Raw genomic sequence first — 13,542 nt, 5'->3', positions numbered from 1 at the left:
CGCAAACCAGCGCCGCCTCCTAAAAATACGCGCGTCTGTCTTATTTATATATATATATATATATATAAAGCGATTTGTAAACAAGTAATGGCACAGTTTGGTCAAAAATAAAAACACTGCTTCTATATTACTGCTCTGGCACAAACTGTGCCTTGGTTTAACCATAAATCCAGTGTTGCGCGTCAGTGTTGAAGTAAAGCTGTGCGTCATGTAAGGAGTCCAGTTCAGTCATGGAATGTGACAAACGCATCCCCATACTGGAGATTCCCACAGGAAATTTCGATTCTTAGTCATTAACAGGCAGAATCCATGTGAAATTGTGATTAAAAGTCTAATTTTCTTTAATTTTTTGCACGTTTAACAACAAAAATGTTCATACTTGTAGGTATATTTACAATTAAAGAGGGCAAAACTTGTAGCAGCCATCATAGCTATACAGCCTAATAGGGACATTTCTATTTTTAGGTTGCTATGAGACAGCACAGAGGCAGTTTCTAATGAGAACAGTGATGTTCTCAGCCCTGCAAGGAACAGGTAAATCAGACACACAACATTCTACCAACAACACAGAAGCTTTTATGACATTTTCCCAGCATTGGAAGGTGGTGGTTTTCTCTTTTTCTCTTTTACTCATAAGTAAGCTACCAGCATCACGTTCAGTCATCAGGCCTTTGACCTCTCTTCTTTTTCTTTTTTTTTCCTCCCTCTCTGAGGCGAGGACTAATCACTTTATTACCCGTCCAAACACCTGACATCTCAGGACTCCACTTGTCAATGCTGGCAATAATTTCTCACCTGTGATTGGCTGCTCCTCCCTGAGGATGTGTTGTTTACAAGGCACACAGAGAGCGGTTTTATAAAACACAGACTCACTGTTGTCACCAAGTCAAAGGATGACTCCCTTCCATATATCTAGGGGTTTTAATCAAAATAATATTTTTGACTAGATCACTACAAATGAATACAATCTCGATAATCAGTTTCTCCAGAAAAATAAACCCAAAATTTGTACATTTTTTTCCCACTCCTACTGTTCGATGCAGAGAGCAGCTCCAGCAGACACATGATAGACCGGGGACATTCATTAGCACTGGGAGCCACAGGGGCGTCACTGGTCCTCATATGGTGTGATCTTTGCCCTGACAATGATGTTGTCAGTGGTATATTAAAGGGGGAAATAAATAATTTAAATGCTGTCACCCCTGGGAGCACTTTCCATTTTCAGATATCTTATGCTGCAGCTGCTGCTCTTACCCTCGCCATTCTAAATATAATCTTTTCTTCTGTCTGCATTGTAAGGTTTTTACTCATCAGACCACTGCATAGTTCAGGAGCTATTTATACTGCTTGTCAAAGGAGGCTGTATATGGATATATAAATATATATATATATACCATCCACATTTACATTTTAAGATTGATCGATTTTTCAAGGAGAGTTTCAAGAGAACGCTAATCAGGATTGTAATGGGAGAAATTATATCCAAACTGGCTCTTTTTCATTAAAAAAACATTTTTTTCAGTTTATGAAAAGCCTCACTTTGCAGACATAATGAAAAGGATTGGAACCAAGAAATGTGTAAAATCTCATTTTAATTTGTTTAATTGCTTGTTATCATTGATTTTTTTTTTAAATCTGTGACAACATCATAGAGGAAACAGTTTATTTTTTAATCAAAAAAAAAAAAAAACAATCTGGGTTTTCGTGAAGTTTGTTACTAAAAGAAAAACAATATAATTTGTGCCAAAAGATCCCAAATTGCCACAATAAGTGTAAAACTTGGACTGTCATACCATCCAGCAAAGTTTGATTGTTCTGGCACTCTCCAGAGGTGACGAAATCCCCCCTTTCAAACAGTTAATTTCTTTTACTCGTCCAAAAAAACCCATGAAAACTGTGAAAATGGCAAATAGCTGTTCTGTTGGGGATGTATGGTTAAGAGTGGCCACCTTCTGGAGTCTCTAATGGTTGCTGGGAAACTGCTAGGTATCAAGAAATAGTCTGAAACATAACACCCCCAAAACTGTGGATTTGTTGTTTTGACACTTTGCCTTATAGCTTCGTCTCATCCTCGGTTCAGTCTTTGTACTGAGGTTAGTTAGCTTGTTGTCACCAGCAGCTTTACATCTGTCATGCAGAGGCTCTCCACAAGAAGCAAATAAAGATCAGTGGTTTCTGTGTTGACACAACAGATCTTTTTTTTTTTTTTTTTTAAGAAAACTGTCCCATATTTTCAAAATCAATCACAATTTGGGTTGAAGCACAGAGTAGATTTCTCTTGCACCTGCTTTTGTTGTGCCGCTGCTTTTCTTCCTCGGTGGTGTTTATCTCTTTAAAGACAGAGTTTGACATTCTCATGGCATTTGGTGTCTCTGCGATTGTATCAAGCGAACGTGTGGGCTGCGACAGCATTAAACTGGCACGAACCCTGCTGCAGCTTAGCACTGGACCGCTCCTTGCCTCCCTCCTACCTCGACACATTTAGGAAAATGCCTCCAGTGCAGCCAAAAAATCCAGACCAAACCCTCCCTACCTCCTCCCTACATCCCTCCGCATATGCTGCAAGTGATTACACGCTCCCCACCACCACCGTCTATCCACTAATGATTACAGCCCATTAAGAATAACGCCTTTTCCAACACTTTGATCTTTTTCGTATTGAAAAGTGCTACTTTCTTGTACTTGAAATGTTGAAACGGTTCCATTCCTCCTTCGCCTTGTTCTCCATCTTCTCCCCGTCTCTCCTCTCGCCGTGCAGACCAACACCTGCCCTTCTGGCGAGCAGTAATTGAGTTGAGCATTATTCAAGAGCATTATACAGCCAACAGTTTTGCTGGGTGATCATTGTGTATGTTGGTTGTATCCTAGGAGATTGGTGAATATCTAATAAGGAGTTTGTTACTCATTTTGCAGAGTGGGCACTTTGATGTCCGCCGTGTTGAATTTTCTGTTTTAGCTCAACGTCCTCCTAATGAAGCGCAGGGCTTGAAGCCTCAGAACTGGTTGCTTATCAACTCTACAGGCCTCTTATTAGGAGTCGTTGTGATGCCTTTAATTGGATCCCGGAATAAGAGGAACCGTAATGAATTGTCAGTAACCAAGTGGAGGAGATTTATACACAGATGACAGTTTTGTTCAAACTGTGACTTTCATCTATGTCCAAACTGAAAGCTAAAGCTCTTTATATATTAACGAATCTTATGAATATTTATCTGCTTTGTTTTTTTAAGGAGCCATGTCATAGCTTGTATATATTTATTTATTATTTTTTTTTGTGGAGGATTTGTCACATTTTTGTACATATTACACATGTGAAAAAACAAGTAATACAAGCATGCATGAACTTGAACTGTATAAGTTGAAAACTAACAAAAATAAAACTAAAATAAAGTCTTCTAATTCACTCTGTAAGGGTGCACTGGTCATTTCATGAACATTTTTTTCTTCTTATCCCCAAAGATTGTTATTCGGGAGAGATTTTAGTTGATCTCAGTCCTTGTTTTACTATGCTTTACTGTGCTATTATTATCATTTTAGGATTTTATTACTTCCCTTTATTTTGCTTGATTTAATGCTCCTTTTGGGAAAAGTGCTATAGAATTAAAGCTATTCTATTCTGTTCTATTCTATTCAAGATGCTCTATATTACGGAAATCACACAAATCACACGTTCAAATCACTCAAAGCGAAAACATATTAAAGATCATAACGACAATTAAAAAAATAGAACAAATAAAAAATAATATTAAATTATAGAAATCAAAATTCAAGAAACAAGTTTTCCAAAGCAAAACTAATTTCCATAACTCAAAATGAAATGTTAAAAAATCATTTGGCTTGAAGCGATACTGGATATGCTCCATAATATACATACATATATGTATATAATATGTGCAGATTGAAAACATTTTTAGATAAACTCAAAATCAAATATTATCATCCAATCAGCTATGTTCTTTAGTACCTACCATTTTCGTTTTATGTTCTGCTGTTTCTCTATCCCAATCTGATTATCTTTCCTAGTGGTCTCTCGAATGTGATTATGCTGTTTTAAACAAAAACAAAAAACTTTGTTGTTTCAAGGAGGTGGTTTCTGCAGAGTGGCAGGAGTTCGTTAGAAAGTCACCTCTTGAGTTGTGGGCAGAACATGTTGGTGAACATTTCCCATCATCCCTTTGTTTACACTCTCTTCTGCTAGCTTAAAGCCTCTCACAAACCCAACCTAACATTATTAGTGCAAAAAAATGATGCAGCTATTTAGCCGTAAAGTTTTGAGCCAGATACCAGCTTGGACGAGGAAAACAAAGACGTGCATGGATCTATTTGTCTCCAAGGGGATGCATCTGAATGGAACGGAGCAGGAAGCTTGTGGCTCGCTATTGTAAGTCACACTTAAAAATGTTGAAGATAAAACACTAGATAAGAACACAAAATGAAATAAGTAAAATATGTGATATGTAAAAAATATATTATTAATATTATTAAACAGCTTTTTTTGGTCCACTCTGCGTGATTTGAATAAAGACACTCAGAAATACAATTTTATGATCAACTTTCCTTATATATGTCCACTGCTCTGTCTGCTTGTTTGTGCCTTTATTAACCTACAACTTAAACTGATACACAAGTCAACAAGTAAAACAACATTCTGTACATCCAATCACAAGGACACAAAATGAAAAGACACAAATAACTTCAAATGAGAATAAACAGGATTAAAGGATTGGGAGGATGCCCACCCCCACACACACACAGACAGACAGACACAATTCATTGTCTTCATCTAAACAAGCATTAGGTAAAACAATTAAAGTCTGACAATACATGTAGCTACTTGTTGAACACACCTCTGCAATGCCGTTAGCGGAGACAAAGAACAAACATTGCTATAACAAAAACAATTTATGTTCACGTAAAAAAGAAAATTGCACTTTCCTTTTTTAGTTCTACTTATCAGGACAAAATAAACAAATGACAATAAAGCTGGCAGATAAAATGCAACCTTTGGGTTAGAACCAACCAGTGACGTAAAGTACTAAGTCATTTCGCACCTCTCCATTTAACCATGACTCACAATTTGCGGTATTAATGTTAATTCATCATTTGTGCTGCACTGCCAGCATTATTGCGCTGTGCCAGTCCATAATGCAAATAAAATCTGGTCATTTAAAAGGTGCTTTTTGTGGTGCGATCAGGATCTTTTTGCAGATAAGCAGCAATATTAAACCACTAGAAAATATGATGTTTTTGCTGTATGGAAACTATAGTTATTTTCACTGCCACTACATTAAACGTATATTGATGTGCCTTAGGATTTATTATACATTTTTTTCTAATATTTACACATAAAATAGTGTATAGTTTTTGTGTATGTGTGTCAGGTTTTCAGCTTAAGAGAGACAAAAACCTTCAGTCTGCTGGCTCTAAACGAACTTCAGTGTGAGCAGTGTTTTGAATTCATCACATAGTGTTTCAGATATGCCAGAAGTTTGTGGCTGTCAGAGTATGTGGGTACATTAGTGTGAATGAGAGGCTGTTTTGACAGTGAGTTAGACAACTTCACTTCCCCGCTTGTGGTTCACACCCATGAGACTGTGACGTATTTGACACCATGAGGCTCTCTGACCAAAATACACCTCCTCTGCGGCACATTGTGAAGAAAAGAGCCTCTTTCTTTTTTGGTGTATGTTTTTGTCTGTGACGTCGCTCCGTCCTTGAGGATGTCTCTTGATGAGCACAATCAGACATGACAGGAGCAAGCAGCCGGACTTCACTGAAACAGGTCAACAGTCGATGACGGAACTAACAATAGATCCCCGGCTAAACAGGGCTGTAAGGCTGGATACCTGCCACCTGTTAATTGAAAACCAAATCATTCTCCTCCGGGTTCATCTGCAATTAATCTCTAAACAACTTATCTAATGAATTTATTATACTGTCTAATCATAATTCCTCTTCAACAATAGCGGTTTGTTCAGAAATCAAGTTCTCTGTGTGGCAAGACGAAAGCTTTGCGGCTAAGTCTTCTCAGCTGTTAGTAGGTGGAAAGTGCTGGCAAGTATCAGAGGGCAAACACAACTCAGTAATTATTGCTGGGTGCTATAAGAATGGAGTGGTGAGGCACTGAAAACTGTCAGAGAGAGCAGATTGCAGTTTCTCACAGATGAGCTGTTCTTACACACACTTTCTGGTTTGAAAAACCCAGAAAAGGCTTTTAAATTAGAGACAGCAGTTCAAAAAAACCCCAAAAGATAAATGCATTTAAAATAAAACATAATCAAAAGATCTGAATATGCATTAAACTCGTCACATGAAGAGAAATCTGCAATTTACCGCCAGCCCAGCATGAATCATTAAAGCGACTGACGTGTTGGTCATGTATTAATAAAACAGTGAAAATAAATGAATCCATAGATTGTTTTTGTTTTTTTTTTTTTAAATAGATTTTTTAATGGCATTAGAAGAGTGGGTATGTGCTCATGTGATGCATCTAAGCTTTCAGAGTTCCTGTGAAAGAAGAGATTCAATCTGGTTTTCGCAAACAGAACCAGAAATCACTAAAGAATTTGTTCATTTATGCACTCTCAATTAATTTGCAGTCCTTTTAACATCTGCAGTGTAGTAATTTTCTTAAAAAAAAAACCCTAGTACTGTTTAATCTGTGGTCTTAATTTGGTTTTAAATAGGCTGCACAGTTTTTACAAATCAATTGAAGACGCATCAAGTGAAGATGTATTTCGGTAATAAAGATGGACGAATCTTTAGCTGTCCATTCTATGGAGAGCAGAAACGGCACAATTGAAACAAAATATTCAAGCCTAATGCACTTGGGAAGTCCACGTATTTCTAACGATTAATTAACCTAATCGATGAATCGATTTGACTGAGGAAAGTTGTTAATCAAATCAATCTAAACAATTATAAAATCATTTTAAAATTAGATAAATCGATTATATTCAATGTTGGAAAATACCATTTGGAATGAGGCATGGTGAAGTGGACAGTGGACAACACACACGTGATATGTGAAAATGATCAAGCATCATTACTGTCCAATGTGTGGACACTGAATTTTTACATGTTTGCATACAGTGTGGTATAAAGTTCTAATAAGGCTCGGTTTGTATTATTTTGATGTGGATAAACAACAGCAGGATGAACTTTATCAAACTAAAATGTGAATCATTTGCTATTAATTTTTGTTTTCTTGTTTGCTTGTACACATATTTAATTTATTTATATGCAAGAGATTAAAGGAATCTGGAAAACTTCACCTGCACTGTTCAGTATTTATCTCTGAGTCACGTTGGTGGAAGTTTTGACGAAAGATGTCCTAGATCGATTTTTGGTCAATGAATCGGATCGTCAAAATGAACCAATATCGACTATGATACATATCAGAAACCACAAACTAAAATATGAATTGAATCGTTGTTAGAATAAATGATTACACATCTGTGAAATACGTTTTCATGTTTAAAAAAAGATGGATTTGAATAGAGAAATTAAAAAGTATTGGTAAGTAAGTAAGTTTGGTCAGTGATGAAAAATAGGCTTCAAAAAAGGAGTTGTACCACTTTTATTCATAATTTGGTTTCAGAATAAAAAAAACCATTTAAGAAAACAAATCAAATCACAAAAAATAAAAAATACATTTTAAACAGTTAAAGACAAGATAATTGTCTATGACCCATGAGACTGTAATAATGCATTCACACCGAACACGATTCGCACAACAAATTTGTGCATCTTTTGAATTCACTGCTCAAGTCGAGGTTCTGCCAGACAGCTGAACCCCCCATTACTCAAATCGCGGGACTTCAGAAAGCGTAAATTCGCGTCTGTACCATTGACTTAACATTGAAACTGGCTGCCTCCGCTGCACGAATCGTGCTCAGTGTGAATGCACCTTTATGCTACATTCAACAGTACCACCAATGAGATCCAAGGTCTTGGTTTCACTTCTCTATGACGATCCTTGATCCACAATCATCAACAGTCGCAGGTTAGCTAGCATTAGCACAGAGCTTCAAGTGCTTGAATTTTATAACTTTAAAAAGGTCATGCTGCAACAGAAAGTCATTACTTACATTTAAATATAAACTTCTGTCCTTCAGAGAGCGCACCCATGTGAAGAAAAGTGCTTCCTTCACAACGGAGGGCTTTGTATCCCTCCACCAAGAGGATAGGCCTTTAAAAACTATTTTGGACACCCCCAGCACTACTCATTCCTCTACAAATGGAGGAGAAGGGAAGAATTTGGATTCTTCATATATTGGAATAAAGGCTGTGAAAGAACAGCCTGCATGAAGCCCAATGAGGGAAAACATGTTTTTTGTGATATTGGGCTATATAAATACAATTGAATGGAACAGCCTGAAGGAAGAATTTGTGAGATTTGCACCACTTCAACATTTCGCACTAAGCTTCTTACAACTGTAGGTTGTGGACATGCACTAGTATTGGGTAAAAACAGTGAGAACACCATATGCTAAAAGCTCATTCAAGATTGCGCTAATCACAGGTTCAACACATGCCCGATGTGAACAAGACTTGCTTCAGTTTTTAAGTAACTAAAATTCCCTAAAGTGACAAAACGTATAATAACTGAATCAAATGTAGCTGGAAATGACCAGACTTCTGCATCACGGTTTACTCAGTGATAGTCACACCAGTAAGCAGGCACTGAATCAAACCGACTCAATCACAAACTCCACTTTTTTTTTCCTTGCTGCTGCATGTACTTGCAAATAAAAAGCCTCTGAAAGCAATAGATCAATCAGCCTCATCATGCTAGCAGCATAGTATCACCTGTTTATTTCTCGCTCTGGAAATCAGTCTGATTTAGCTGACACAGTTGGCTGAGCTGCCTGTGTTTGTGTCCTGCTGTTTTGCACACACAGAACACAGAGGACTTGTATCAGAGGTTCCAACAGGAGGGAGAGGGAGCGAGGCTCCCTCAGCTTGACTCACAACTCTGCAGCTTTGTAATCCCCTTTTCTGTCTGATTTCACTTCAAAATAGTCATGGCAGAATCATGCCATCTGAACGTAAACAATGCGCGGAGCATTTTTGATGTAATTAAGATAAACATGCACAGTAAAAGGAGAGGAAAAATTCATTAAGAGTCTGTTTCCTCCTCTGCTGGAGAGGCTCAATGCTGGTGTTCCCTTGGGCAAGGAGCTCTCATACCTGACTGAGCAGATCGAGATAAGAACCAGTTATCTTTGCCTCACAGCACTTCACATCCCTAAGGGAGATCACTACTCTAAGTAGACACAACAGCCTGGGATTCTGTACGACCAGAATAATACTGGTGTCTTTCTAGGTCCCTTATCTACAGTCAGTTTTGAACCTCTTAAAATGCAATCATGTCAGTGATCGCAGTTTTTCAACAGTTTTTACTGTCATTGTGTAATTTCTATCTGTCAGTTTGGGAAAAATCTAACACTAATCCTTTGAATCAGACACTGTGACTTCTTGTTCAGCAGATCAAAAGGTGCACACTAATCATAGAGCATTGATGTGTGCAGCAAGAGAGCAGAAGATTTGAAGCGATGTGGTATCGTCACCGGAAATTCATAGATGTACATTATCTATGAGATGGCTTCTTTTTTCTTAAGAGACATCCTGCTTTAGCATTAAACTCCTACACTGTCAGAGATGTACGGGTCAACTAATGGAAAACCCTTTTTTATCCACACATTCTTCTAGCTTATCAAAATCTGGCACTTACATGACCCACAATGCAATTCATCTCCCAACACATCTAGGAAGTGAGACAGGCTCATAGATGAAACACTTCTCTTTTAGCTCTCAACCATAAATAGTGGCTTTTACGTTCAGTATGTCACCAATTTAATCAAATTAAAATACAAATCCATTTGAATGCGTCCTTTTTAAAGACCCACTCCAACGAAAAGCATGTTTTTAACATGTTCTTGTGGTACTTTTTCTCATGGTGGGGAATATTCATTAGAAAAATTAAGGTTAAAATTGCATTTCTGAGTATTTCTTTGTAAAAATTACTGTAAATCAGCTTGTAGTTGTTACATAAAATCAACAATGGACAGGCTACAAGCTCCCTGCTCTTCTCCATTTTGATGCATCTACTTGCAGACAAATAGATCCATGCACGTCTTTGCTTTACCCGTCTGAGCTGGCATCCGGCTCAAAACTGTAAGCTGGATAGCTCTGATATTGCCAGACAACTTTGTCGCATCGTTAATGTTAGGTTGGAGTTGTGAGGGGTTGTAAGTTAGCAGGAAAGCGTGTTCACAGATGGATGATGAGAAATTGGAGGTATGGCTTACTCCTAGGGAACAGCTCAAATGCGAATACATAATGAATTGTCTCTCCGCAGAAACTATGTTTTGCGTGGTGTAGACCGCTAGCATGTCACTAGCTCACCCAGTATCACACCGTTGCCAAGGACGGCAAGCAGTTCAGACCTGGCCTTGCTATTGTTTGCAGACAATTTCAGTATAGACTAGTGACCAATGAAAAATTAGTAGACAGGAAACCACAAAAACCTGAATACTTACAAATGTTAGCTTAATAGAGCGCTATATTGGCGCTTTCTAATGTCGTCATCACTTTCTTCCAATCAATGGATGGCTACAGCGGCTCCGTCCAAAATCGTTCCATTCCACTTTTTAATGGATCTACAACCAATGGGGGACCCACAAGAAGTACGGTTTTGGCAATGTTTAATGGGTCTAACATAAAAAATATCTCAAAATACTCAAAATACCATACCACTCAGTCGAAACAAGGCCTTAGAAAATGCCATAGGTTTTTTTATTTTGGCCACAAAAAATGATAGCAAAATACTAACAAGAAAATACTGTTTATGCTTTTAAAATAGATTAAAAGATTATCGGATTGGGACTTTAATCACTTTTAGAATACAACTGTAATATTAAGTTTCTAAAGTTTTTTTTTTAAGAATCTGTGAGCAGATGGTGGATGAACTGCTGTGTGCCATTTCTATTAGCTTGGGTTCTCCCAACATTTGTGTGGAATCACTGAAGTTTGGCTGAAAAATCAAAGACAGTGGTCCAGCTGGCACATCTTCAGAGCAAAATCTAATGTGGAAAGGCACCCTCTCTTGGTTTGTAAGTCTCATGGAGGTAAACCCCTCACTCCATTTGCAACTCAAATCAATTAATCAATGTATGCAATATGACGTCTTCTGTGTTCAAGATTCCTGAACCTCCATTTGTAGTGAGCTGTATCTTCACTGGCACATGGCCCAATGAGTTGGAGACATTCAAGTTCTGCTGGCAGGCTGTCCATGACACCAATGTGTCAGGTTCTCGTTGTGGTGACTCATCTCCACTCTTGTTTAGCCTCCTCCTCGTGTGAAGTTTTGCGAAACGTGGCCTAAATTTCCTGTTTGTTAATATTTATGTCAGCCACTATGCTTCCATTAAAGAAAAACATATTTAACCACTTCACTTAAAAATAAAAAAATAAACAAATTTTTAGCAAAATTTTCACCAATAAAACATTATCTCTGTTTCTCCTCTCTATTCAGTGGGATACACTGCAGCTCCAAATTGAGGGGGAACCCTGATTTCATTAAGACTGATCAAAGGGCCTCTTTTGTATTTTATTGTCTACACGTATCTCGACAAAAACGGCTTCAAAGCGTAATCTGCAGCAGCTGCGATATCAGGCAACAAATATGATGCCTGCAGACGGACACGGAGCTGTGCGTCCTTCTGAGGCGACGCGCCACATCACTGAACGAGAAGATTGGTCATTTATTTAGACTTCATGTATCGCCCTCACTTTGATTCAAAATGTCTGCCCAAACATGCACACAGCAACATTTGATGGTTGGTAACAGTTTGTATTTACATAATTACGCCTGGCATACCCTTTATGGAGATGCAGACTGTTGTTGAGTACACACAGACGGCTGTGTTAGTCCTTCATCCCAAATTAGCAAAAGATCTCTTATAGGTAGATTTGTCACTTCTAAATCAAAAAGTTTTAAACAAAGCTCCACACACATTTAAAAAAAAATGTTGAAAATTGAACTTTTTTGTATCATATACCTTTAGTCTCAACGTTTGGTAAAACTTTAGGTGTTTGAATCAGCGCAAAATGAATAAAAAAAAAAGCAAGGCTTTTCAATCTTCTTCTTCATGCTATCCGGTTTGGTAAAAAGGCCAACATAACTATTGGTCTTTACAAAATTATAAGGTCTTTTTGCAAATAACTATTTTTTAAGCAAAGGTTGTTCCGGATATTTTTTTTTATTAGGTTGATGAATTAAATGTCATTTTCTGATATCAATTCCACAAGTTGAGGACAGGCAGTAAATCATGGTGAGATCAAACCCGTACCTGTGTGACCAGCACTCTAGTAACAGAAATAAAAAAGGCAACACCTATAAGACAAGATATCCTTTGACCTCGTTTTCCAATAACATTGTGTTTCTTCCATGTCAGCTGCCCATCAAGTGTGACACAAAGCAATTGACCCTCTCTGAGCTGCAAATGATAGACAGATCTGAATTCATTATATTTCTACTAGAGCTGTCAATCAATTAAAAAAATATAATCAGATCAGTCACACTTTTGGGGTTGGGATTAATCATGATTAATCACAATGTTTTACTAGGTAATTTTTTATGACAATTTGCAGCTTTTGAACAAAAACAGGCCAGAGAGAAAACTTTTCCTTCATTTTTATTATCTGAAAATTTTTAATTTATAAAGTATTAACTCAGATATCCAAGAATTTTAATTTGTGTGCACAAAACACATCATCAGTTAGATAGGCAGAATACTTTTATGTATGTATACTCCAAGGAAACAAAGATGCTGACATGAAGCCATAAGAAACTAATATTGTGTTTCTGCATTTTAAATGAACTTCTACCATGGTTTGAGTGAATACTCGATTCGGATTGGCTGCTGGTTGTGGATGCTCACCCAAAATGTAGCCCAAATGTTCTATATCACTGCACTGTGTTATTTAAAAGAAACTTTTGCTTCACCTTTTGGACAAAAATAAATGGTAAGAGAAGAACTTTCTCTCTGAACTGATACTTATTTAACCTATCTTGACGATCACCATATATATTGATTTCCTTTGCCATTGCAGTCGAGGTCGGTGTCGGCTCAGTGACGTGTTGTCGTTTTACCATGACAACGGGCTGCATTACTTATCAAATAGTCCACTTTTTGTGAAAAAGCGATCCAAACCGAAAGATAATAAAAATAAAGCACTAAATATCAGTTGAATATTTACTTCTTTTGTAAGTGACCATGGTATGTGGGATAAAGCCCGACAAAGTGTGCATTATCATAAATTAATGCACACCGTGGAAGTCAGATCATTCGGCACACAGCGGAAGATTCATTTCTATATTTGAAAATAATCCTTTTTTGCTTTTTCCAATATTCCTTACAAGTTTGTTTTCACAAATCCAATGTACTCCCAGTTGCAATTCAAACCGAAGTGTGTTTCCATATTCATTGACATGGGATCATGTAAAAAAATGTATCTTTCACACATAAGCATGTA

The 13,542-nt window shown here is 37.4% G+C and overlaps 1 long non-coding RNA gene across 1 annotated transcript in view; it reads left to right on the top strand.

Moving 5' to 3' along the window:
• The first annotated feature begins 133 nt into the window (after positions 1-133).
• The window catches only part of LOC118598861, a 25,302-nt gene continuing 11,893 nt past the window's right edge, over positions 134-13,542 (top strand). The window contains exon 1 of the long non-coding RNA XR_004948044.1: positions 134-534. This is a non-coding gene — a long non-coding RNA (uncharacterized LOC118598861). The remainder of the gene's footprint in view (positions 535-13,542) is intronic.

Source organism: Oryzias melastigma, linkage group LG6, assembly GCF_002922805.2.
Source record: "Oryzias melastigma strain HK-1 linkage group LG6, ASM292280v2, whole genome shotgun sequence".
NCBI classification, from domain to species: domain Eukaryota; kingdom Metazoa; phylum Chordata; class Actinopteri; order Beloniformes; family Adrianichthyidae; genus Oryzias; species Oryzias melastigma.
The sequence above is the reverse complement of the archived record's forward strand: the minus strand, read 5'-3'. Positions and strand labels throughout refer to the sequence as shown.